Genomic DNA, 23489 nt, shown 5'->3' on the forward strand with positions numbered 1-23489 from the left:
AAACACCTCTGACTGCTTTCTGCTATCCTTCACGTCAAAATTAACTTCTCTCATTCTACTAAAACCCCCACCTGTCCCAGAAGACATCTTCTGGTGAACCTAAGGAGAGGTGGGTTGGTCTGACCCCTGCCTCTTTGAATTCAAGGCCTGAGAAGCCTCCAGCTGACCATGCAGGAAGATAGTGCAACACCCAAGATGCTCATGGGAACACAAGAAGCCACCAAAGACCTTACACAGCTCCGTGCCTTGACCTCCATGTCTTTAAATCAATTGTTCTGACTGCCCAGGAACCTGAGGATAACAAAAGTCAAGAAGGCAGAAGTTTCTGAGGTAATGGAGAAATATTAGTTGTAGTTTCTTGACGTCTCCACACTAATCAGTTTGCCTGCCATTGCTCAACAGCTCAAAACAATCCAGAACTGGTATTTCAGCTTGATTTCTATCACTAAAATGCCAAGTACGAAGTTTTGACAATGAATCTGTGATGCTTGTAGCAATACGATTTATTTCTGTAGGAGAGAAAAGCAAGATGTGCCTTTTTTTTTTTTTTTACAGAGGTAAAAAAAAAAAAAAAAGGCATTTCATTTGAAAGGCAACAATGTTCTGATTGTGTTGGGAGCATGGAAAAATACCCCTAAACACAAAGGGCAGCAGAAAACAAAAATTCATTTGAAAAATGCTTCTATAAAGTCATTAAATTGAATGTGTCCAAACCGGACTTTTGGTTATCCCAGACTCTGAGACAATAGTATTTTTCCTAGCCTGCTAGCAATGATAAAGGCCTGGATTAAACAGGAAGACAGGAAATTCAAAGTTAGCTAAAACTCTATTCATAAAAGGGGATGGGCTTACCAGCTCAGATAAAATAATGATTAAAAAAAGTATTAAGAAAATCTCAAGTCAGAATCTGATGAGATTCATAAAAAGGCTACATTATGCTTTATTCTACTTTAATATTCTTTCCAAACTTCCTGAGCTTCAGTGAAAACCAGCATCACAGTAAGCTGCAAAACCAGGAAAGTGCCTAACCAAGAGGACTCCTCAAATAAAACCAGTTTCATGACATTTCAGCAGAATTCCCAGACCACAAGTACACACAGATAAGCATTTCAGATGCTTATCAGAAGCTGTGTCTCTGAACACTTCTCTTGCTCCCTTCCCCACCACGTGCTGGTCACCTGTCATGTCAAGAAAGCACCACACAAGACATGTCCAAGCAAGACAGAAGCTGACCAGGTGAAGTGGAATAAATAAGAGCAAAAGAAGTACTGAAGCTATCATTCCACTTCCCAGGCTGAAACTGAGTTTAGATCAGAGTAATAGCTGAGAGCAACAAAAGGCAAGGAAAGATGTGGATGAGGCCCTGAGTAATCCGGCCGGGAGCTGGAAAGAAACGATCTTTAACAAGACCTCCCAACCCAAACCATTCTAGGATTCTGTGAACATTCCATGTTCTGTCTTCAGAATCCACCTATCACGATTGATCTCTTCATAACTATTGACATGCACATAACTATGCATGCCAATAACTATCAATACATTGTATTACATCTAACATACAAACAGAAGTAGATTTAAATTTCAGCTGAAACTAGACCAAAGCCAATCATACCCCAAAACACACGAGCAGCTTGTCCAGACAATTTACCAGAGGCAGCACATGGCCCAACAAACGGCGTGAGCAGCAGGAAACAGCTCTGGCAAGGACCACATGTGGTGGTGAGAGGTCTGCACTGAGAGAGGGTGGGGGAAAGCAGTCAGAGCCACAACTGCACAACAAGAGACGAAGATGAAAAAAGCCAAGAGACGGCGCTGCGTCAAGACCGGGAAAAGCATTGTAACGGCGTTCCCATGGGACAGGGGCTGGCCACAGCTCCTGGGCAAACACAGCCAAGCCACTCAGAGCAAAAGTTCAGAGCTACAGAACAAATTATTTCCTCCCTAATTGCCCTTTCTTAGGCTTTGCCCCTCGCTTCCCCACAGCCAGCACGTGACGTTAGGGCCGTGCCCAGCAGTTGTTCTGTGCACACTCCTCTGCCTCTGGAGCATCCACCCACTATGGAAGGATGTGTGAAGACCAGCCTCTACAGGGGAATACAGGCAACCTAGTCACCAGCTTGCCTATGATGGAGTTATGCTTATTTACACTGATATTTTGCCTGTATCAAAAAAAGGCTTATTAATATTCCAGCACGCTTGCTTTTGTTGTTCTCAATCGCCTCAGTAACCCCTCTTCTTTCAAAAACCTGAGATCCTTTGACTTAACATGATCTTGAGCTGTTTTCATGAAATCTGAGGTTTTCAAGTCATCCACTCCATTTCAGCATAATTACTTCCTTTAAACATCCACTTTAACGGCATAAGCAATTTTGAACTTTTTGTGCTGGTTAAAATTCGAACATAAATTTGTACACAACAATAAAACACGCCGCTAATTTGTCATGCTCCTCTGAGCAACTGTGTCACTCACACCAAGAACCACTGACTGTGGTGTTCGGAGCTTTCGTTCCTATTTCACATCACTCAATTGAGCCTTCTGTAGAAAAGCTTTTAACAACCACATCTGGTCTTTAATAAATCACTGCACTTTGTCTTCCTGCCAAAACTCCTCCTTTATCTAACTTACATCTTCATGATGAGATAGGAAATCACACATTACGGTGGTGACAAACAATTGTAATTATGTCATTAGTAGCCATTTAGTCTACAAAGGTTCTCAAAAAGGAAATATAATGCACAATAAGAAATATAGGATAATACATTGATCACAGTTCTAATCCGCTTTTTACTTCCCAAGTGTAAAAAGCTGGCATAATTCATGGGCACGGCAGGCAGTAATAGTATACCACTTTATGAACTATGCAGCTATTTTATTCCCCTATCTACTTAAAAATAAAAAAGCTTTTAATAGCTTGATTTAGACATAAAAGTTATTTATGATGCTTCACTGATTATAATATTTATTTATTTAACTTTCCATGAAAGTGATTCTTTCTGAAATGTAAGTACATATTATGCTATCAAAGATCTCAGAGAAGAACATTTACACCAGCAAAGAAAAAGTGAGGAAGAAACTTTGGTACTGGAAAGAATTCAGAAAAGGCATCTCTGTGCCCTGTATGGACTGGAAACCAGCACGACACAAACAGAAACAGCTCTTCTACCATTTAGGAATTTTAAAAGCAATTAAAATATAAACAAGGGAAGTTTAAGAGTTCACTCAGAACAAAGGTGTCATTTAAACCAGCTCAGATGCTGGAATATTCACACGTGAAGAGCGACTGGAGTCTGACTGCACTGACAGGCTCCACTCCAAAGGTGCCTTTACCATTTCAGTTCAAATCCAGAGTGGGCTTTTGGGACAAAGTGCATGAGGCTTCACTTGGAGTTAAGTGCACTTTAATTCACATCATGGAGCAGGCTCAGCAAATGTCAACTGGATGCCCCTCCAGTGAAACCAGACCAGCTCCAGGAGCACTCCTCTGAGCCCCTGCTCAGTGCCAGGCTCTCAAACCACAGGATCAGCTCAAGTCTGGGGCAGTGTAAAACCTCTGGTAAGCTCACAGGGTGGATATCAGGTCTATGGTACCAGCTGCTCCCCTCCACAGACCCACTGCTTCTGCCCTGCGTTGTTGAGCAATGCAGACACAGCTCAAGAAAGCTGCAAACCACCCGAAAGAACTTCTTTCTATTGCCAGTCACTTTACATTTGTCTAATCAATCCAATAATGAGATTTATTTAGGTTTCCAAAGCAATCACTCCTCATTTTGAACACATGCTTCAGAGTTATATCCCCCTCCATCACTAAGTGAGGTTGTCCCCCACAGAAGGTTTGGGCATTTTGCAGAAAGAACTGGATTCCAGCACGTATTCTGGCAACCAGCTCTCTGCATCCCTGCAATGTAAAATAAACAGGAGGTGCCCTAAGTACCCATAACACACAAAAACATCATTTCAGAAACTGTTATTGTATTACCCAAAAGAGTGGTCCAATTTCCCTTCCACGTATGAGAAAACCAGTTGCACAAAGGACCCCAAAGAACTGCACTGAACCAACACACGGCACCACCACATCAGCTCTTCTACACCAGCCTGAGGGTACAGTGCCCCAATTTACTGCAGGGACCATTCTGGAAAGTTTACCTCTCAATCTGTGAACCTTTTTCTACCTGGTGTATTCCCCACCCCCTCATCCCACCAAAGGAAAACCATCTCTCAAGATATCCAAACACCCACTCCTGCTTTCGTGCTTGGTTTGTTACAGTCTCCACCGTTTCCTGTTAACCGTGACTACAAACCTTCACCTACTTTCAGTCGTCATCCTGGTGAATATCACTCAACTCCTCACCTGGCCAAAGTACCTCCAAGCAAGGCAAAATTCACACTAGAAAGACCAAGTAGCCTTGCTGGGAGCATAACCTGGAGGAAGCAAAGTCTCCACCAAAACTATCCCTCCTTACAGTGAGCCATTAGGCAGCAGAGATGTTATGAATGATTTGCAGATGCATCCCAGATTAAATGCCTGCTCTGGTAAAGGGTGGGAGAGCTACAGCCAGGCCTGACAGCACACAGTGGAATCTAAAAGACCACCCAATTCAATTCCTGTTCTTCCAAAAAAAACCCCTTGACTCAGTACCTTAAGTGGTGTCTCACCTACTTTTTTTATTCACACCAAGTACTGTGCAGTGCAAACACACTGAGTAACTGGAATTTTGCAGTCACGGGAAGAAAAATGATGCCCCAACCCAAAGGAAGAAGAATATGTGACATTATATGGTGCTTACCTAGGCAAAAATAATTACTCTTACTTGGAGAGAAACTTCAAATCAAGCAAGTTTTATGTTTCCAACCAAGGGCCTGCAGAACTGAGCAGCACTGGTCAGGCACTGCAGGGCAACTTCAGACAAGGGCTGTTACGAGAGGCGTTCGTGTGAACTTCTTTGTGTGAACAGTGGAGACAAGCCTTCGAGTGAAAATTATACACTAACTCCTGGGAAACTCTTCCACACCAAAACCCACAGAATAAGCCCTTGCCCTTGGGCTCGCTACCGCACAGCAGCGTGGAGCTTGACGCCAGTCAACTGGGTCACAAGGCTAAAAGCATTTCTACCTTCCCCAGCCAAGAAAACCACTTCCCGGTGGTACCTTTCATCTCAGCTGAGCTGCAGCACTCCCCACCCTCCTCCTATAAACAAACAACATTAACCCTTGCCTCTTAGGGATCCCGCTGTCCCAAGGCCTGGCAGCAAGGAATCGCGAGGCTGAGATAAAAGGATCGAGGCAAGATGGGAGAAGAGAGAAAAAGAATAATACAGAAATTTAATAGTCTGACATCAGCAGAGCTCGTTGTGTCTACCTCTGAGCTGTGCTCAAGCTGCAGGGGAGCATCTTAATCTTGCAACATACACTACTAATGGGCAGAGCATGTAGGAAGGACACATCTCCCACAGGTCTTCAAGAATGCTGGAAGGAGGGCACAGAGGAATTAGTCTTTGAAAGCCTTTCACCTAAATCGTGAGGGGAAAAACCTACCATTTAGGTTTTTTTGGTTTTTTTTTTTTTTTTTTCCTCTCCTTATATTATTTTTTTTTTTAAACTTAAATAAAACTAAGAGTATGAAAGCAGGGGAGAATCGATGAGACTGCCTGTTCTGCCCTGAACCACCTACAAATGGCTTGTCTGGAAAAATACGAACTGAGCAATCAGTCACTACTGGACAAAACAGGAAGATTTCAAGACAACCAGCTTCAGGTTACTAATACAGTGGTTAGAATTGTGCCTCCACAGGTACACGCGGGGCAGATTTTTATCCTTAACAAGGTTGCAGGCACCTTTCACTTACATGTAGGTGCTTTCACATAGCAAAGAGACAGACTTTCATTTGACCTGGTGCAACAGCCTGGCTGACCTGGAGTGCAAGGCTATAGATCATTTCCAAAAATGGCACAGCTGTCAATTAAAAACATGCACTGTGGGTAAGGAAACCCTGCTGAGAACTGTCAACAGCCCCCAGAGAAAAAGCCAGTTTCTTAATTTCCCAGTACTAATAGTTTCACACTATCCCTTTGAGGAGCCGTTTTTTCTTGTTTTAACCTCAGGAACCCAAATACAGACCAGACCTAGATGGATTATACTGGGAGAGGGTGTAGAGTGAGGAGAACATCCAGATCCATGATGTTTTTTTGGATGGAACACCAAACTTCAAACACTTTATTGTATCTTGCAGAGTCTTACAGGAAGAGAAAGAGAACAACACTGACCCAGTCAGCTCCTCCAAAGCCCTGGAGTTTCTCAAACATAAATAAATAAATAAAAAATGGACGTTGTTCATGGCCCTACACGAGCTCTGGGTATCTTGTAAGAGAAACCGCTTCAGAAGTAAACTCCAGAAGGGTCCATCCAAGCTCCAGACTTCAACCTCCAAGAACTGTCTTTTGTTTTCTGCAGAAGCAGCCAGGAGGAGAACTGACACCCATCTCACTTGCCAGGCTTCGCTGAAGAATTCAAATGAATGTCTCGTTCTCACGGAAAAATCTGTTCTCTTGTTTTAGTCCTGCCTTGCAGCTGAAGCTGCAGTGAACCAGATAATGGACCAGATAAACTACAGTATGCCCAGGACAGTTCCCTCTATGTTCTTTGAATACCTTTACCACTGCTTGTTTCCAGTTTACTTGCTGGTATAGGTGACTGCTCTGACATTTTTCAACCTTGCATGTACTGTTTTACCTTCAAAAGGGAACCGAAACCCAAGGACTTTCAAGACAGCACTTATTTCTTACTTGTTGATATGCAACACACCTTGAGCTTTTTAAAGACTCCTGTAACATCCAACATTCTGCTCCTTGCCTTGAGAGCCATTTTCTGACATAGGGATCAAGTCTCCAGCAGAAAAGGTTTCGCTTACTTAACCTTGTTTTGCAGTTCATCATAAACACAATTTTCTGTGTACCAGGAGAAGAGAGTTTGTGTTGAAAGGAACTCTCTGCAGGAAGGAAACAGCAATTTTAATTGTATAACTTTAATCAAAAAAATAAAGACAAGACTACCTCAAGGTTTGCCTGTCTAATCCAACGCAATGAATCAAGGACATTCCCTCCCTCCAATTAATGCATTTAACAAAAGCCTAAATGAACCAGCAGTAGAGTGACCATGGGGATGGTCTATAATAAGTTGATAATCATTCACTATAATGCATGCACCTACTTAAAAACCCTCTCTCAACATCTTTTGTCTTGAAAACGGGTGACAGATTCTCATCCTGACAGCAACACAGTGGCTTTTCCAGGGAATTCAGTTTGTTGGGGCAGCACCCAGCAAAAGGCCAACGCTGGCCCCAAGCAGGTCATGGCGATGTTTAACCAGAGATGGTCACCACTGCAACTCACACGTACTTGGGGCAGGCACATGCCATGCAGATCCAAAGATGTCTGGGATTGGAAAAAAAAAAAATCACACACAAATGACAATGCAGAAGAAAGCACAAGGACACATCTGCATCAGCCTTTCTGTTTTCTCTGAACAATACACAGAGCTCCATCACTCAAGGACCATCCAACTGGTGACACTTATTCAATGAAAATGAGAAGGAAAAGGGGCCTCGAGAAAGCACCATGACTGTAAAGAGCTTGAGATTTTTCTTGCGCATTTGTGGGGAGGGCAGGGGGAGCACGTTGCATGAACCACCACTTCAGCTTCAGCATCTACCCCACAACAGACTCACCACACCTGGTGTGCGCTCTGCAACCCATCCAAATTCATCAACACTTTACAGAGTCATCGATGCAGCAAAGCAGCAGCACTATGAAGTTACACTAAGCACAATTTAATGCTTTCTGAAGATCAGCACTAGGGCCACCAACTCCGAGAAAGAATTGGCCAGGTTTCTAAAAATAAAAAGCCATTAAGTCCCAAAAGGAAGCATAATTGTTGACTTATAATATTCAGGCAAAATCCGCGGTAAATAACAATAATTTGCTTGAAATATTGTTCCATACAGCGTGTTCACAGAAATCCAGCATACAATTTTCAAGAAACTGCAGGCAAATTAATTGTATACTTTCACCTTTTATGCTCCACTCACACAAGAAAAGAGTAACATTTTCCCACACATTTAGTAACCCATACATGTTTGAAAAGAATCTAATCATTAGAATTCACTTCATTTGAGATTAGATTAAATATGGACAAAGGGATCAGAGAAGCTTGTAACAACTGTAGTATTTATCCCTATTTTGAATCCACTTTTGCCAGCTGGTTGTCCACAAGGCAGAGAAGTAGGGGGGAAAAAAATGCAGTGACCACACTCACAGGCATGCCAACAAAAAGTAAAGGCATCTCTTCTGGTAAATCACAATTATAAGGCAAGACACAAGAACTTCAGAAACTGAAAATCATTCATCTTTCCCCAGTCCATCATTTTGGAAGTCACTAAAAAATTCATCACAAGTAGATAGGACCAAGAGAAGAGTTTTTCCCCTGTTTTACCCCTACAAATGAGATAATAATAGATCATCTTACTTATCAAGATTTGTAAAAGCAGGTATGTTCTGCAAGTGCAGGTACAGAGTCAAATTTCACACCAATAGTCATCCAGTGCCTTTATTTGTATTGCCGTAGCAGTCTATGACATTTGGTATAGACAATTTTTTTTCCCCCCTTTCCTGGCCACAACTTTGATACAGTGACTCATTACTGCTGTCATATCATAAACACCAGGGAAACAGCTCCAGAAAAAAAACATAATAAAGAAAAATCTCCACATGAGCACTCCCCATTGGTTTTAGTGCACCATCATGCTGGTTAAATATTTTGGTTTTCCATAAAGAAAAAAAAAACCACCAGGATGCTCCTGCAAGGATTATCTAACTCATTCCATCTTGCTATGATTTCCCCACTACCTGTGTACATCCCAACCCTCACATTACCCCGTGATTTAAAGGTCTCCTTGGAGAACCTCAGTTCCATCACTGTCCTTTCCTCCTCGCCAGGAAAGGGAGCAGCCAAGCAGCAACCTGATGTTGTGCAACTGCGTGTTCCCCACCACTGCATCACTCCCACAGCTGGGGGCTGACAGTCATCCCCCCATAACGCTGCTCTGTACAACCCCCTGTCAATCCACTGGATTCATGCACAGCAGAATAAAACAGATTTTCAGCTTCCCTAAGAGCGTGAACACGGGTTGTGTAGTGCAGAAGTGAATTTGAAATCGGTTCTACTGTTTTATTTAGAATAATAATTAGTATTAAAAAAAGCAACACTGCTGTTGATATTAAAATATTTTATGTGCCGCTTCTCTAAAAGTACCCACAAAAATTTAAGTTCAGAAATGAACAGCCTAGCTATTTCAAGTTTATTCTTTGAAACACAAAATAAGAGGAATAAGCCACTTCTCATTACATCAGGCAAAGGGAATTTGAACAGTGGGCTCAGGCCTGGCCTTGGGCCCCTGGAACAATGCAAGGCCCTTTTTTCTGCACAGAGCTGGTGCTCTGCTAAGCTCATGGGGACCACAAAGCTTCATAATGCACCTCCTGGGATGGAGAAACTCCATTCCCTGAGGCTCTCCCTGCCTCAGGAAAGAGAATGAAGCTTCATGCCTGCATTCTGTCCTCAGTTTAGTTCACACTCAAGCACTTGAGAACATTTGTTTTCCGTATTTCTGTTATGAAGAATGATTTACATGCTCTTCTTTTCCACTTCAGTCTTTTCCACATCCTTAATATCAATACCTTCAGAGGAGGAATGATCTACAAAAGATGCCTTATGATTGTGTAAGGGGTAAGAAAAACAAAACCCAGATCTTTTTCCACCTGAATTCACTGGATCCTTGTAGCTCCACAGAAGAGAAGATGATGGCCTCTCCTCTGGTGGAGCAGCACTGACTGAGAATAAATTACCACTCTCCTACTGCCAGGCTCTGCCATGGGCTTTGAACAGAATCACTTCATCCATAAAAACACCAGCTTATTGGTGCAGGAGCTTCAGTTTGTTTTGGACACCATGTAAGGAGCAGGAATCCACTTTTCTTCACCTTTTGGTAAACTTTCTGTATTGCAGGTTTGCATTGCCATGCCCGGCGATGGGATGGAGGAGCACCAGCGTGCACACACCCCCAGGACCAGCGAGCTTTCCCACCCACCAATGCCAGACACACAGCAAAGAACACAACCCACATGACCCCTAGGACAGCAACTGTAAAAAAGGAACAGGAGCATGGACACAAGCACAAGGGAGCAGTCAGACTCCAGGAATGCCAGAAATAAGAGCTTGATGGCTAAGCCGAACCAAAGTCCTCACTTCTCCTAGGCCAGGCTTAAAAGAAACACCGTGCCTACCTACTTGCGTTACAATCTCACTTTCATCCCTGTACAAAGACAGACTATCAAACCTATCTGTTCTGCTGCTATTCTGAAGAATGTCTTGAAGATGACTGTCTCTTCATCAGCTTCTCATGTTGAGCAACCAAAGGAGATACTGCGATTCTTATCGCATTTCACATGCGACTTCACATAGTCTTAGAGAAGATAAACAGACAAGCTGCATGTTCTGTAACATTTGCTTTGGAGGTTTCAGTGGTAAAATGTTTGAAGCTGTTTCAAAACTAGATTGCTGCATTGTCTGAACATTTTCCCAAAATAAGATGCTCGTCACTGCATTTACTGTAGATGCGTGGCCAGGTACCTCTGCTGAGGGGCACTGCCACAGAATCTGGAATTTTGTCACTGCAATCTTTCTGTTCTAGCCCTCAAAAGACTCTTCAAATGTCAAGGCACACTTATTCCTATGTGGTGGGTGCATTATTCAGAACAGAGCCTCAGACCAGCTATCTAACATACAAAATGCACAGTTAACTGCAAAGACCCCAAAAGGGGCACTTCCAATCCAACTGCAGAGATGGCTACAGAGATGTGTAACACTTAGGAAACTGCTAGAGAAAATAATGATGTTTGAAAAACACAGTCAGCTCAAGTTACCAGCCTCATTAATGTTACTAAACCACCTAAAGCCATGACATACCAATATTGCAACGTGTCGGTCAGTGATTACACAGATCAGAAGGTCAAATGATTTCCCAGCTTCACTACTACCCAGTCTGTGCACACAAACAAGATCAGCTGAAACCACACTCCAGCAAAGTGAAACAAACCATTTACAGGAGAAAAATAATACAAATCAAGTTGTTCACTTCATCACTGATCTGTGCTTAACATGATTGTTCCCAGAGCCAGTTACTTCCCTGGCTTTCTGACTGTGTTCATATTTGAAGCATCAACAAACATCAAGTTTAATTTTTTTTTTTTTTCGCATTTGAAACTTCTTTATATTCTTGTTTGGGCTTTTGAAGAGGTTGGGGGAAAAATTAGGGACTGTCCACAAGTGAGTGTCACACTTTATAGTTTCATTATTTACGCATCTGACAACTGTATGGAGTCAGCCAGCCTTTGGCTCCTAACACAACTCCTAAAAACATGCACTTTACAAGTATTTTAAGCACTTTTTATTTTGGTGTGGGGTGTTTGGTTTTGTTTTTTTTTGGTTTTTTTTTTGAAAGCAGTTCACGTTTATTAGTTAAACCTCTTAAATCAAAGTAGTTCTGAACTATTTATGTTTAATTTTCACTTTTCTTCTCAGCTCTGCAAACAAGAATACTCATCTCAGCACGACTCTCCAAGGGTGATAAAGGTATACTCCAGGCTTTCCAAGACCATTCCTTTTTCCCTTACTTTCTTCCCCTCGTGGGGTTCCCCCCCCCCCTCCCCTTAACCACAACAAAAACTTTTTGGCCTGAAGGAGTAAACGTTTTGATCAAACCTCTCATTCTACATTAATAAATACACCAGCCAGGCTGTTTGCAAAGACTCTCCAAAGCCTACAAAGCCTGTGGAGGAGAAATGAAACTCAGCACACTGTTCCCACTCCCTGCTTCTAGGCTGTGTCAAGTATTTCTTTATTTACTCAAAGCACAGTTACACAAAAAGGGGGGGGAAATGCCAATTCTCATGGTCTTTCATCCATTTTTACTCATTTTTTACTCAGGTGAGCACCTGCAGATATCCAGTCATGGACATCATCAGGAATTCTGCCTCATGAATGAGCAGAAAAGGAATTAAAACAAACACACAAGGTTTGATTCTGTATACATGAATCATTATGATTAAACCCAAGCTTGTTTAAAGCAAAAACTTCCTCCGCAAGCGCCTATTTTGCCACACTGAACATACGTAATAAACTTCTTAATTTGTTTGTCCCTGTTAAGTGTGAAATTTAATATTTCTATACAGTAACAAGTATATATAATTAAATGTATAAGATATCCAGTACAGCCAACTTAAGCATTACAAACCATGCCAACTTGTGCACTTCCCTTTACTGCTACTGTTCCAACCACGGCATGTTAGGGAAAATTTAATTTCCTTTTTCTCTTAAAAAAAAAAAAAAAGGGGGAAAAAAAATAAAAGTGTTAAAAACATTATTTTTAACTACTCAATTAGACTCCGAGTCTCCGCTGTAGGCGGGTGAGCAGCACGAGGGGTGTCGGGGTGAGAGTGGAACACCCGGCTCTTGCTGCAGCTCCTGTTTGGCTCAGGGCAGTGACTCCACTGAGGCTTCCCAGCACAGGAGCACATCTGTTCCCACTGGAATCCCTGCAACTCACCAGTGCAGACATAACCGATTATTTTTTTATTATTATTATCAATTATTTTGCAGGAACCCTTGAATTAACAGAATGCAAATGTTGTACAGGCTCTCAATTCGGCTATTTTGAAAACAGTGTTTCTCATTTCCCCAATTTTCTTCTTTTGCTGTTTTTTTCTTTTTTTTTTTTTTTTTCAAATGAAAATGATCACTGGGAAAACATCTTGAATTTCTTTTCTGCTTTTTATTATAAAAACCTCGCTCTTCCGAAACTAGAGTAGATAAGTGCCTCTAAATAGTGCCAAATTCCGTTTTTAAGACTCTCATCAATACAATTTAGTAAATTAAGTAAGTGGCATTTTAGGCACAAACTTCACTGAGAACCATAAATCTGATCCAAACACGCAAGTCAAAAGAAAACTTTTTCTAGGAAATTTGGCGGTTTCTGGGTCAGGTATTTTGCATATCAAGCACCAAAATTGACAAGTTTCCGACTCTTTTACTAGGAAATTATCACGGAGAGAAGTTGCTGTCCATATTAAAAAACTGAAGTAGCTGAATATTTTTTCCTGAAACAACTAAGAAAAAACAAGCTATTTTGCAGGAGACCAACTCCGGGAAATACCAATTCCGAGCCACGAACACCCAGCACAAACATACCCAGCACAGCTACAACCATGCAAATAAACCAGTTAGAAGCAGCAGCAATCGCTGAGGCCATGCTGAACGAAAAATAACCACCTTCCAGCTCCTCACCTTTGAAGGGTAAACAAAATTTCTGAAACCACTTCAGCCCTAAGATCTCTAAGACGACAGCAGTTTCGCTCACCTTAAATCCGAATTTAAAGGCCTTTTGAGTCGTTACGGGAACCCTAAGGATGATTTTGCATGGTAGCAAGATGAAAGCATATGCACATATTCTCCTAAGCACAAATGGAACACGAAACATGGCAGAGTAAAGGTTAAGTAGCATTTGACTGATTTTTACCTCATGGGAACTATAATTTACACGCCGCATTCATCCAAGGTAAGAGGGTTCAAATGGCACAAATTAAAAGCCTGCAGTTTCCTACTTCTGTTTTTAACATATCGTACTGATACACAGCCAGTTTTTAAAGTGATAAAAGGTTTCTATCAAAATATCAAACAGCAAGAAGATGCACTATTTCTACACTGTCAGCATCGCTGTGTTTTACTGCATCCTTCCTCGCTCCTTACAGCCACTGTCCATGATTATAAAATAGTAACAGCCCAGCTGCAGTCCAAAAGGACAAATTAATCTTCCAGACACCCGGCTCTTACAATCAAATCTTGGACAGAAATTTCCAGGAACAGAAATAATTAAATTAATGTGGGTTAAAAAAAGAAAAAAAAAAAAAAAAAAAAAAAAAAAAAAAAAAAAAAAAAAAAAAAAAAAGAAATGCAGCAGCAAGCACCAGCAGCTACGCGAGGAGATGTCAGCACGGACAGACACACGGGCAGGTCCAGCACCACCCTCGGTGCCCAGCCCAGGACCAGGGACTTTCTGCTGCTCTTGGTGATGCTGCCCATAAAGGCACCTGTCAATCCACTCAAGCGAAACTGCTCCCAGAGCAGGAAGGGAGGTGCTCGTGTCCTGCGGTGGGGATGCTACAACAACTGCATGGAGATGGGTCCCGAGGTCACCTCTGGCACTAAGGACGCCTCAGAGCAGCCCAACTCCCCTCTGGCACCAAGGTACACATTGCCTGGCAGTGCTGGGCCTGAGGGGACGGGGAATAAGGAAGAGACAAAGGAGATCTGGGAACTGAGGAATTTCATGGGTTTTCCTTTTCACCCGACTCTTGCACACTTCAGTTCGCCCCAGCGCACGATGCCCTCTCCCTGCACCCACACAGCCTTTCCCAGCTCATTCTCTCAGCCAGCTCTGGCCCTGGGCAGCAAAGCATCAGCTCTCCAGACACCAGGGGCTGCTCCCAGCCACGATGCTCCTGGATATCCAATCACAGCTTTCAGAAATGTCATATGCTGGCAGGAGCCCACAGTTAATTAAAACAACTCCAGAGAACTCCATCTCCATCAAAGATCTTTCTGAAGGCAGCACTACGGATGTTCTTGAAAACATTCCTCAGCAGCTGTTAGGCACCCAGCAAGCAATTATTTGGAAAACTCCACAAGCCTTTTATATATATTTTTTTTTTTTTTACAAGTAGTCATCAATGGACTCGGGGCATCACAAAACCAGCTACAGATACTGTTGCAACAGTCACTGCCAAAAATCATGAATGATTTTTATCAGCAAGGCAGAGAGATACTCAGTGGAGCTTTGGCAAAACGCCTGCTTCCCATGGCTACTGCCCTCAGGACTCAGCAACCCTTCCCTGAACATGCACATCGATGTGCCTGGAGTGCCTTCGGGATTCCAAACACTGTGCTACCACAGATACTGACTCTGGCCACCTTTCCTTGACAACCAGAGCAGAGACACTGCAAAAATTGGGAAATACAGCTTTTTCTGGGTCAGTAAGTCAGTGTTTTTCCCATGTCTGATTGGCTGGGACAATTCCACTTCAGCGTTAGTGTTGACAGAAAATATGTGCTGAGAATTTTAGCGTTCAGGATGTTCTTTAGTCATTTTGGCGATTTGATGTGGCACAGGAAATATTAGTGCACATTCTGTATTTTCAGTCACACTCACCCCACCATTCTTATTTAAAAACAAAAAAAAAGGAAGACAACAGAGTCAGATCACTGAGACTGAAATTATGAGCAATCTGACAAAAGTCAGAGATGGGGGAGGAAGGTGATAAAGACTCAGCCAAATGTTAAAACTACTAGTTCAGTCTGATATTTTAATTTCTATTCAGCTTTTATTAAGCCTGCCTCCAAATGAGGAGGCTGATGTAGAACAAGCCTTGCAATGATGTGTTTGCTGTCTGTGCTCACTGGCCCCTTGCCTTACACCGCTGTGGGTCCTGACTAATCTCAGCACTACTGGTCTTAGAGACTTCCAATACCTTGGCTGTGAATTTAATATAAAATCAGATAAGATAAACTATCTTGCACCTATCTTTCACCAAGTAAGACAAATCAAGATCTCACTACTCCTTTCAACAGGACTGTGAGTTTTGGACTTGATCAAAGTGTACTTGTGGTTAATTATGTACTGAGATCACTGTATCAGCTGCACTGGGCAGTGTTCCCCTCCTCTACTAATCAACACATCTCTGGCATTCTAGTCCCAATAGAGAATAAAGCTGCTCTTCCTCTGGCAAAAACCCCAAAGTACAGCTGTTGCTGCTAGTACACAATCTACACTCCTCTGAACCACCAGAAGGGGATGGAGCAAATCCCAGATGCAGGATCTTCCCCAGCTGATTTCTGCAATGCACATTACTGGAGATGGTCTTCACTTTTTCATTCTGTTGAACTGGCAGAGCGCTCCACATCCCTAATATTAATTGCCTATTTTTGTGTATGAATGTTATCACAACATGCAAGGCTCTGGATAAAGAAGTTCAGCAATGTCAACAAAAAATAAACTGGACATGTTTTTTTCATTTAATCGAGTCACAGAGCAGTTTATGTTGGAAGGGACCATAAGGAACCATCATCCTATTCCACCCCCCTGCCATGGGCAGGGACACCTCCCACCAGCCCAGGTTGCTCCAAGCCTGGCCTTGGACACTTCCAGGGATGGGGCAGCAACAGCTTCTCTGGGCAACCTGTGCCAGGGCCCCCCCACCCTCACATTGTACAATTTCTTCCTAACATCTAATCTAAATCCCCCCTTATTTAATTTAAAAACATTCCCCCTTGTCTTATCACTATCTGCCCATGTAAATAGTTGCTCTCCCTCTTTTCTATAAGTCCCCTGAAAGGTCCAATGGGATCTCCCCTGAGCCTTCTCATCTCTCGTTCACACAGTACTTTCTTGTAAAAATCAACTAAAATCCAGTACAGGGCAGAACTGCACTGCATTTTTTTTTCCCAGAAAGTTGCTTTTAAAGAGCACTGAGTTTAAAATCAAGATTTCAAAACAATGCATTAAAGGAGGTTTGCATAAATTTTAAAAATAAACACCATCTCACTGTCTAAACTCAGAACCACCTGCCTATATTCAGCTTTGGGGAGGCAATGACCTGATCATGGCCATAATTAAGAGCAGTGGAAACTCCAAAATCAGGGTTTAGTTCACAAACCACTGGCATCTGCTGGCACCAGCTCCAGCTGGGTGCTCCTGTGTGTGCTGCCACCCTCCTATCCCCAAGCACATGCCCATCCCCAGCTGTTTCTTCCTTTAATCCTGAAACTACAAAACACAGAAGCCAAACTTGCACTTTTCCTGAAGGAGGTGGGCTGGACACTTTTTCCTCCAACACTGCATTTCTACCCCTTGGATTCGTGAGCTGTGCCCTGGGGACGATGCCCAGCTCTAGCTGGCTAACAGAAATAACACAGAATATTGGAGACAGAAACCCTGGGCACCCACATATCAAGTCAAGACAGTGTATTTTAATTTCCCCCCCCCCCCCAGTTTCTGCACTGTTGTAGGTTAGCCTAATTGATTTGTGTTCTCACCAAATTAAAGACACAGCACGCAGACAGCATGCCAGTGAAAAAATATGGCAACAGCAAAAGTTTACAAATTTAATTTGCAATTGTTTTAGCAAAACAGCTCAGTCCACTCCTTCAGTTTTGGAAAGTAATCAGCTCATGCTAGAGGAAGTTACCAGCTCCCAGGCAGGAGCACTACAACGCAGGCATATTTCATCAGAGATTCAGACCAGTTTTTCAGTTAAGAAGTGGATTTTGCAAGTGAGGCGACACTGTAAGTTACAATTCTATGGGCTCAGGATCCCAGAGGAAGGGCCTACTTGGAGAGTAATGCCAGGAAGAGATCATGGGCCAAATTTCCTTTCAAAAGCAACACCGGTGTAAATCCCAGCGAAGCCCTGAATTGTGCTAAAAGAGACCCCCCCAAAGCAGCTCTTTTTCTGCAACCAGAAGGCAAAACCAGGAGCTCTCATAGCCTACAACGAAAGGGTTAAGCCAAGATTTCAGTCCCCTGGTTCAAAACCGCCCAGCGAGCACTCCCTGCCCAAATTACAGCAGCGCATACATCCAACAGATGCCGTTCAGACAGGGGCTTTCCTTGCCCTGAGGTACAGTTCAGTTTGTCCATTCTACTGTGCAATTACAGAATCAATAAAACATCCCTTTGAAACTCCCTGGACTAGTGCCGACACGCAGACAGTAGTCAAGCTGACATTTTTTGCTGTTTCCGTTATTACTACCGTCAAAGCCTTCTGAGAAGCAAGACATCAAAACCCGGGCGCCGCAAAGCTAAGGAGGAAAAGCAAATGTTCAGAGCTGAGGTTTTGTTGCCGGTATCGCATCACTCCCAGGGCAATCACACAGCACTGGGCATACCTGCAAAAAAAAAAAAACCAACCACCCTGCCCAAAGTCATCAAAAGATGTAAGGGTAAACAGCCCGCTTCCGAAAAGCACGTGTGCCCCACCCTCCTCTGCTTCAAACACATTAATATCCCTTTCTTTTGCCATTTTTTCTGGGGAAAAGAGGGAATTGCTGATGGTAGAGCACCCGACCTAAATGGGGAAGCTCTGGTTTGGGGATGAACTTATCAAAAAAAGCAAACACCAGGCGCCCTGTTGCCTGTCTGTGCTCACGAATGCGGCGCAAGATGTGGACTGTATGTGGAAGTTGGGAGGTGGGGTTGAAATCTCGCCATCCATCTGTTTCTGAGCAGCGCCTGAAACACTGAAATAGAAATGGGAAGCTGCAGAGTGCCAGGAGTGGAACCTGGGAAGAAAAAACGCAGGAGCAGGATGACAAAGAGGAGGATATTGAATTAACATATTCAGAATGATTCAAAGGACAATTGGATAAGCAAGGACCTGCCCCACAGAGGGGTATTCACTGTCTACAAAAATGTAACCTTTTCTCCTATAAGAGTCAGCAAAATCTGCCCAAATAAATGGGAAATGTAAAACTGAAGGTGGTCTTAGAAGCACTTCCTGAAAAATACCATCTTCAGATGTTTATTTTCACGCTCACTACATTAATCCCAAATTATTTCATCACTCGTTTTGAGCTTTAAAGCCTGGTGCGTACAGCCAGTACCCCACATACCTACATTTCCAGAGGGGAAAAAAATAAAATATCTAAAATTCCTCCAACGTATTATTTCTGTACTTGATAAACTGTAAAACTTTTTACTGATGCCAGAGCATTCCCTCGGTTATCCTCCTCATCGGGCAGGGCATGGGAAGCAGAGCAACAGGCTCCCCCAAAAGGACCTGCCATGATGATCACAGATGAGGAAAGCCCACCCCGGGGATAAGGAGCCTTTCCAATTTCACACCAGATTCCTGAATTTCCCTTAAACAGGCATTACAAACCATATAAACTTCACGTGGGACCTACAACCACATTACCCAGTAATAATCTATTTGGAAGGCTTTGTGAGTTGGAAAAGGGCAGCACAGGCAACTTATAAGGATGCTCATCACCAAAGCCTCGACAGCATATGACTCTTAAAAAACTTCAGCATTTGTGAACTTTCTTTAAACTGCTTTAATCCTTGTTCGAATCAATCCTCTCCCTAAAGGGTTATGTGCAGGTTCAACTGTTTGCAAATAGTAACAAAATCACCAGTAATACATAGTTTTATTTTGATGGCTTTTCACACACTGATGCCCCAGGCCCCCAGACAGAAGGGATATGCACGCAAGGCGCTGGTGGGGGTAAGGAGCTCTGTACCCATCTCCCAGACCTGAAAAAGGCAGGTTAAATAACCTCCCAGTGCCCTACAAAGCAGCTGAATAAAAACCACAATCCAGCTCTCCCGAGTTCAAAGGTTAATTTATAAGATGATATTTCCTCCCAGAGGATGCTCACGTGTCTTCTATACCGACACAGGCCAAATAATAACTCATTTGGAGAGCAGCTTATTTCGAAGAGGTTTCACATTCAGCGACGAGCACAAGGAGGGGAGAGGGAGGATGTCTCACGTTCAGACTGTCTCAGGATATATCATATCTTTTCACCAAACCAGTTCTCTTTGTGGTATAAGATCACGGGTGTGTTAACTGCAAAAACCCCTTTTATAAAGCGACCCAAGCTGAAGATGATAACGTTGTGTCATCTGTGCAAATACTCTGTACTGGAATGAGCGTTCTGGTGCACGAGAGGAAGAGCTGGCTGAACACAAAACAGTCAGAGCAACAGAAACTGAGAAGATCCTCAAGCCTGGTTTGTTAGGAGTGACCTAAAATGGCCCTGGTTTTGACTCACTCCTCTCTACCTCTTCCATCAGAGGACTCAAAGGGAAACTGCAATTCAACCTTCACGGTGTAGCACAACTGCAACAAAACCATTCTCTGTCACGAAAGAAAAAACAAGTTGCGGGTGCCTGAATGCTGATAGATCACTTTTGCTTTAAGAGTACATCATGTCAATCAAAACTAAATTCCTTATGCTCATCACAGGAGCTTGCAACCAAGCAATACAGAAATCTCATTTGAGTTCAACCAGTAATGTGTTCAAAGGCTTCCCAATCTGCTCCGTCTCTGGCATCAGCAGCAGACAGAGAAGAGGCAGAAGAGATTGCAAAAAAAAAAAAAATTTAAAAAAAAATAAATAAAATTAATAATAATAAAAATAAAAAAAAAACATTTGCTGTGCAAAGTAGAAAGGCCTCTACACCAAAATAAAAATAAGCATTAAAACGTGTGTGTTGGACTAAAAGGATATACAGCAGGTTGAAATGTGCTATATCTTCCTCACTGGTGAGGAAAGACCTCTGTAACTCACCACGAGCTTTGATCACTCGTGAGCTATCAGCTATTTCTTTGCTGCTTGAGTAAATATAAGTCATTCACAGCTGAAACATAATTTCTCTCTCTTTCCCCTGCCACTATATGTTGTGTGCGAATATGTCTTGTATATAGGCACACTAACACAGCGTGCTGTTCAAATACACATCAGAGTTCACCAGATGGCGGGGATTGCCAGACACTCGTCGTTGCCATGAGCTCGGAGCCATGGTGTAACTCATGAATGATGTGTCTAAGCTGTAAGTGGGTTTCGCAGAGTTACATTACCCTCACCGGCACAAAACTCGACACAAAACTCTTGTTTTCTGATAATGTCCAGCCTGCAACGTTTCATAATTGTGAGAAGACGACTTAAGGGACTGTTTGGTATCGCAGGAGTTCTTCCCTCCTCCCAGAGACATGGCTCTGAAGGAGCTATTTTCATCTGGGGGTTATGATTCACACCCGTACACGCAGAATTACACAGTTTCATAAAGCTGCAGCCACAGTCAGTGCCCATGTTTGGGCACAGTCTAAAAAACCCAACCTCAGAAAAACAAAGGTGTTTTACCAAAAATAAGCAAGGTTTTAAGAGGCAATCATCTTAATTATGCATAGGAAAAAAAAAATACATGAGATTGGAGTTTAAGTTTTGTCTACGGGCCTCAGCATGTACTTGGGCACTAAGATATTTGGGCAATAAATTATGTGAGCATAGGCTGGTAAGGATGTGAATGTTGGGTGAATTGGCAATTTCCTAGTCTTTAATTAATGATGGTGTTGAGAAAGAATGTGGGCTTCCTTCTAAATTAACAATGCTTTTTAATCAGTAAGTGAATCTGCCTGTTTAAAGCATAAGGTAGCTTTAGGCTTGCAAAAAAAGGAACAGTCTGCAGGAAAAAAAAAAAGTCTGAAAACATGGCAATGCACTCAGGGTCCTACCAGACCCTCTCCACTGCCTCCAGCAGAGCCTGTACCATGCCCAAGGTGCATAACAGCCAGTGGTGAAATAAAAACTAAGACAAAAGGAGAAAGTTGAGAGATAGGAGTTGTTTCCACCCCGTTGGAAAGGGTGAGAGCAGACAAGTTGTCCAAGGAGAAACTCCAATCTGACACCAGGGAAATGCCAGGGTATACCTAATTCCAAGGTGGAGGGACTGCACAGGGTCCCCTTTTCTTTCATCCTTTCAACATTTCCACCTACAACACAACCATCACATGCGGAGAGGCCATGGTGATCTCCGTCCAGCATGAGGACACCAGCATTAAGCTATCTGGTAAACCCCATAAACCATTGTGGAAAACAGTCATTTTACTATTGCTTCCCTAATCTATTCCTATAAAACACATTCTGCCCATATAGCTACTGAATATAACTCACCTTTCTTGTTTTTAGCCCCTCACAGGCGGAAATCTGTTGAACAAAATCGCTTTCTGTGCCATCAATGCACAGGAGAGACACTTCATTTTAAAGATCAGGGACATATTCTCACCTATGTATTAACTTTAAGAATGGCCTAGTGGTTTAAAATATTTAAAAAAAGAAGAGGAAAAAAAGAGAGTTACAAGCAGCATTTGTTATTCTAAGGTTTTTACTAAGGATTGGATGCCTCCAAGGGTTAGGGCTTCAGCTCCAGTTAAGCACACAAGTTCGCTATCCAAAATTTCTTTGAACTAATAAAATCCCTGGAGGTTATCAGATTGGGCTGAATATGGACTAAGGTTTTCAACTCCTCCCCTTTTATCTGTAAATACCATGAGAGGAGCTCTCTAGCACCCGAAGTCAAATAGTTTCCTGTCTTGGCTCGGAACCACTTCAGCAAACACTTGAGGCCATGAAAAGCAGTTGGATTCAGGCTCTGGGCAGGAGAAGGCACTGTCAGTCACTGCCGGCTCACCCCGGCCCCGTTTCAAGGAGCGTGTTTCGGCACGACGTGGCTGGGTTACGTACAAACCCTGCACATTTCTGACTCCCAGATAACTTTCTGAGGCCCGAGGGAACACTGTCTCCCCATCTCCCTTCCTCCCAAGGGCATATCTTCCCCCACTGGCCCCATAGGACAGACGTGCCCACAGCCCTGCATCCCCTTAAATTTGGGGTGCCCATCAGGAGACGGCCCAACCCTCCTGGAGAAGAACATTTGCCCATCCTCGCCAAACCATTCTTTCTTCCCCAGGTTGAAAGAGTATCAGTGAGCACTGAAGAGCCTGAGCCCACTGGGTATTCAGTTCCCTTGTCCAACACCAGACATCTCAGCCCCAGCCAGAGCCTTTTCAGATGGAGGAAGAAAACAGGGAATCAAAAACTCCTCTGTCTGGCACCAATGAGCCTGCTGGGAGCCGAGCACACACTGAATAGCCTGTTCATGGTGTCTGTGCTAAAAGTAAGGACCTGGCTTTATTTCTTTGTTGATGTTGATATAACTTAAGAAGCTGAAATAGTTGAAACTATTGGGAAATCTTGGGACCAGAAGACCGGCGTGGGGGGCAGAGGCATCCCACATATCCCATACTATCCTTACTGTTATTTCCCACTCAAGGAGCAGAGCTGTGCTTTATGCTTTCAGACAGACAGAATATATGGTGGTGGGGAAGCACAAGTGTACAAAGCAATAATGAAAAAAACTATGTTGTGCTCCTGACTGGGAAGACTGGCAGTCTGAAAGGCACACACCACAGATTAAAATAAAAGTGCATGTTAAATTCTAAGTGGTTGGGAAGTCCAAGTTTAATTCAGACTAGTTAGAAGTAGTAGCCTTGACCCCTTCCAAAAAATCAGACCCAATTCAATTAAAAGCCTTTTTGCTCTTTTTTCTTTTTTTGAGGTGAATATTCCTGATTTTTTTAGCTACTTTATGGACAATTCTTCCCTGGCTTCTGAATGCTCTGAGGCCCTGTATCTCACGGTTTCACAGCTTGCTGACAACAGGCAGCTCTTTCTTTCTTGCTAAGAAATTACTTACAATTTTTACACAACAAATACCAAACCACAGCCATCCTACCACCTTTAAAAAGAGATGATGTTTTCCCTT

The 23489-nt window shown here is 42.9% G+C and overlaps 1 protein-coding gene across 3 annotated transcripts in view; it reads right to left on the reverse strand.

Moving 5' to 3' along the window:
• FOXP1 (forkhead box P1) overlaps positions 1 to 23489 on the reverse strand; it is a 384733-nt gene that overhangs the window by 274875 nt on the left and 86369 nt on the right. The gene's annotated exons all lie outside the window — the stretch shown is intronic.

This window comes from Empidonax traillii, unplaced genomic scaffold (assembly GCF_003031625.1).
Source record: "Empidonax traillii isolate 1590-97213 ecotype Southwest subspecies unplaced genomic scaffold, ASM303162v1 scaffold433:size1479616, whole genome shotgun sequence".
NCBI classification, from domain to species: domain Eukaryota; kingdom Metazoa; phylum Chordata; class Aves; order Passeriformes; family Tyrannidae; genus Empidonax; species Empidonax traillii.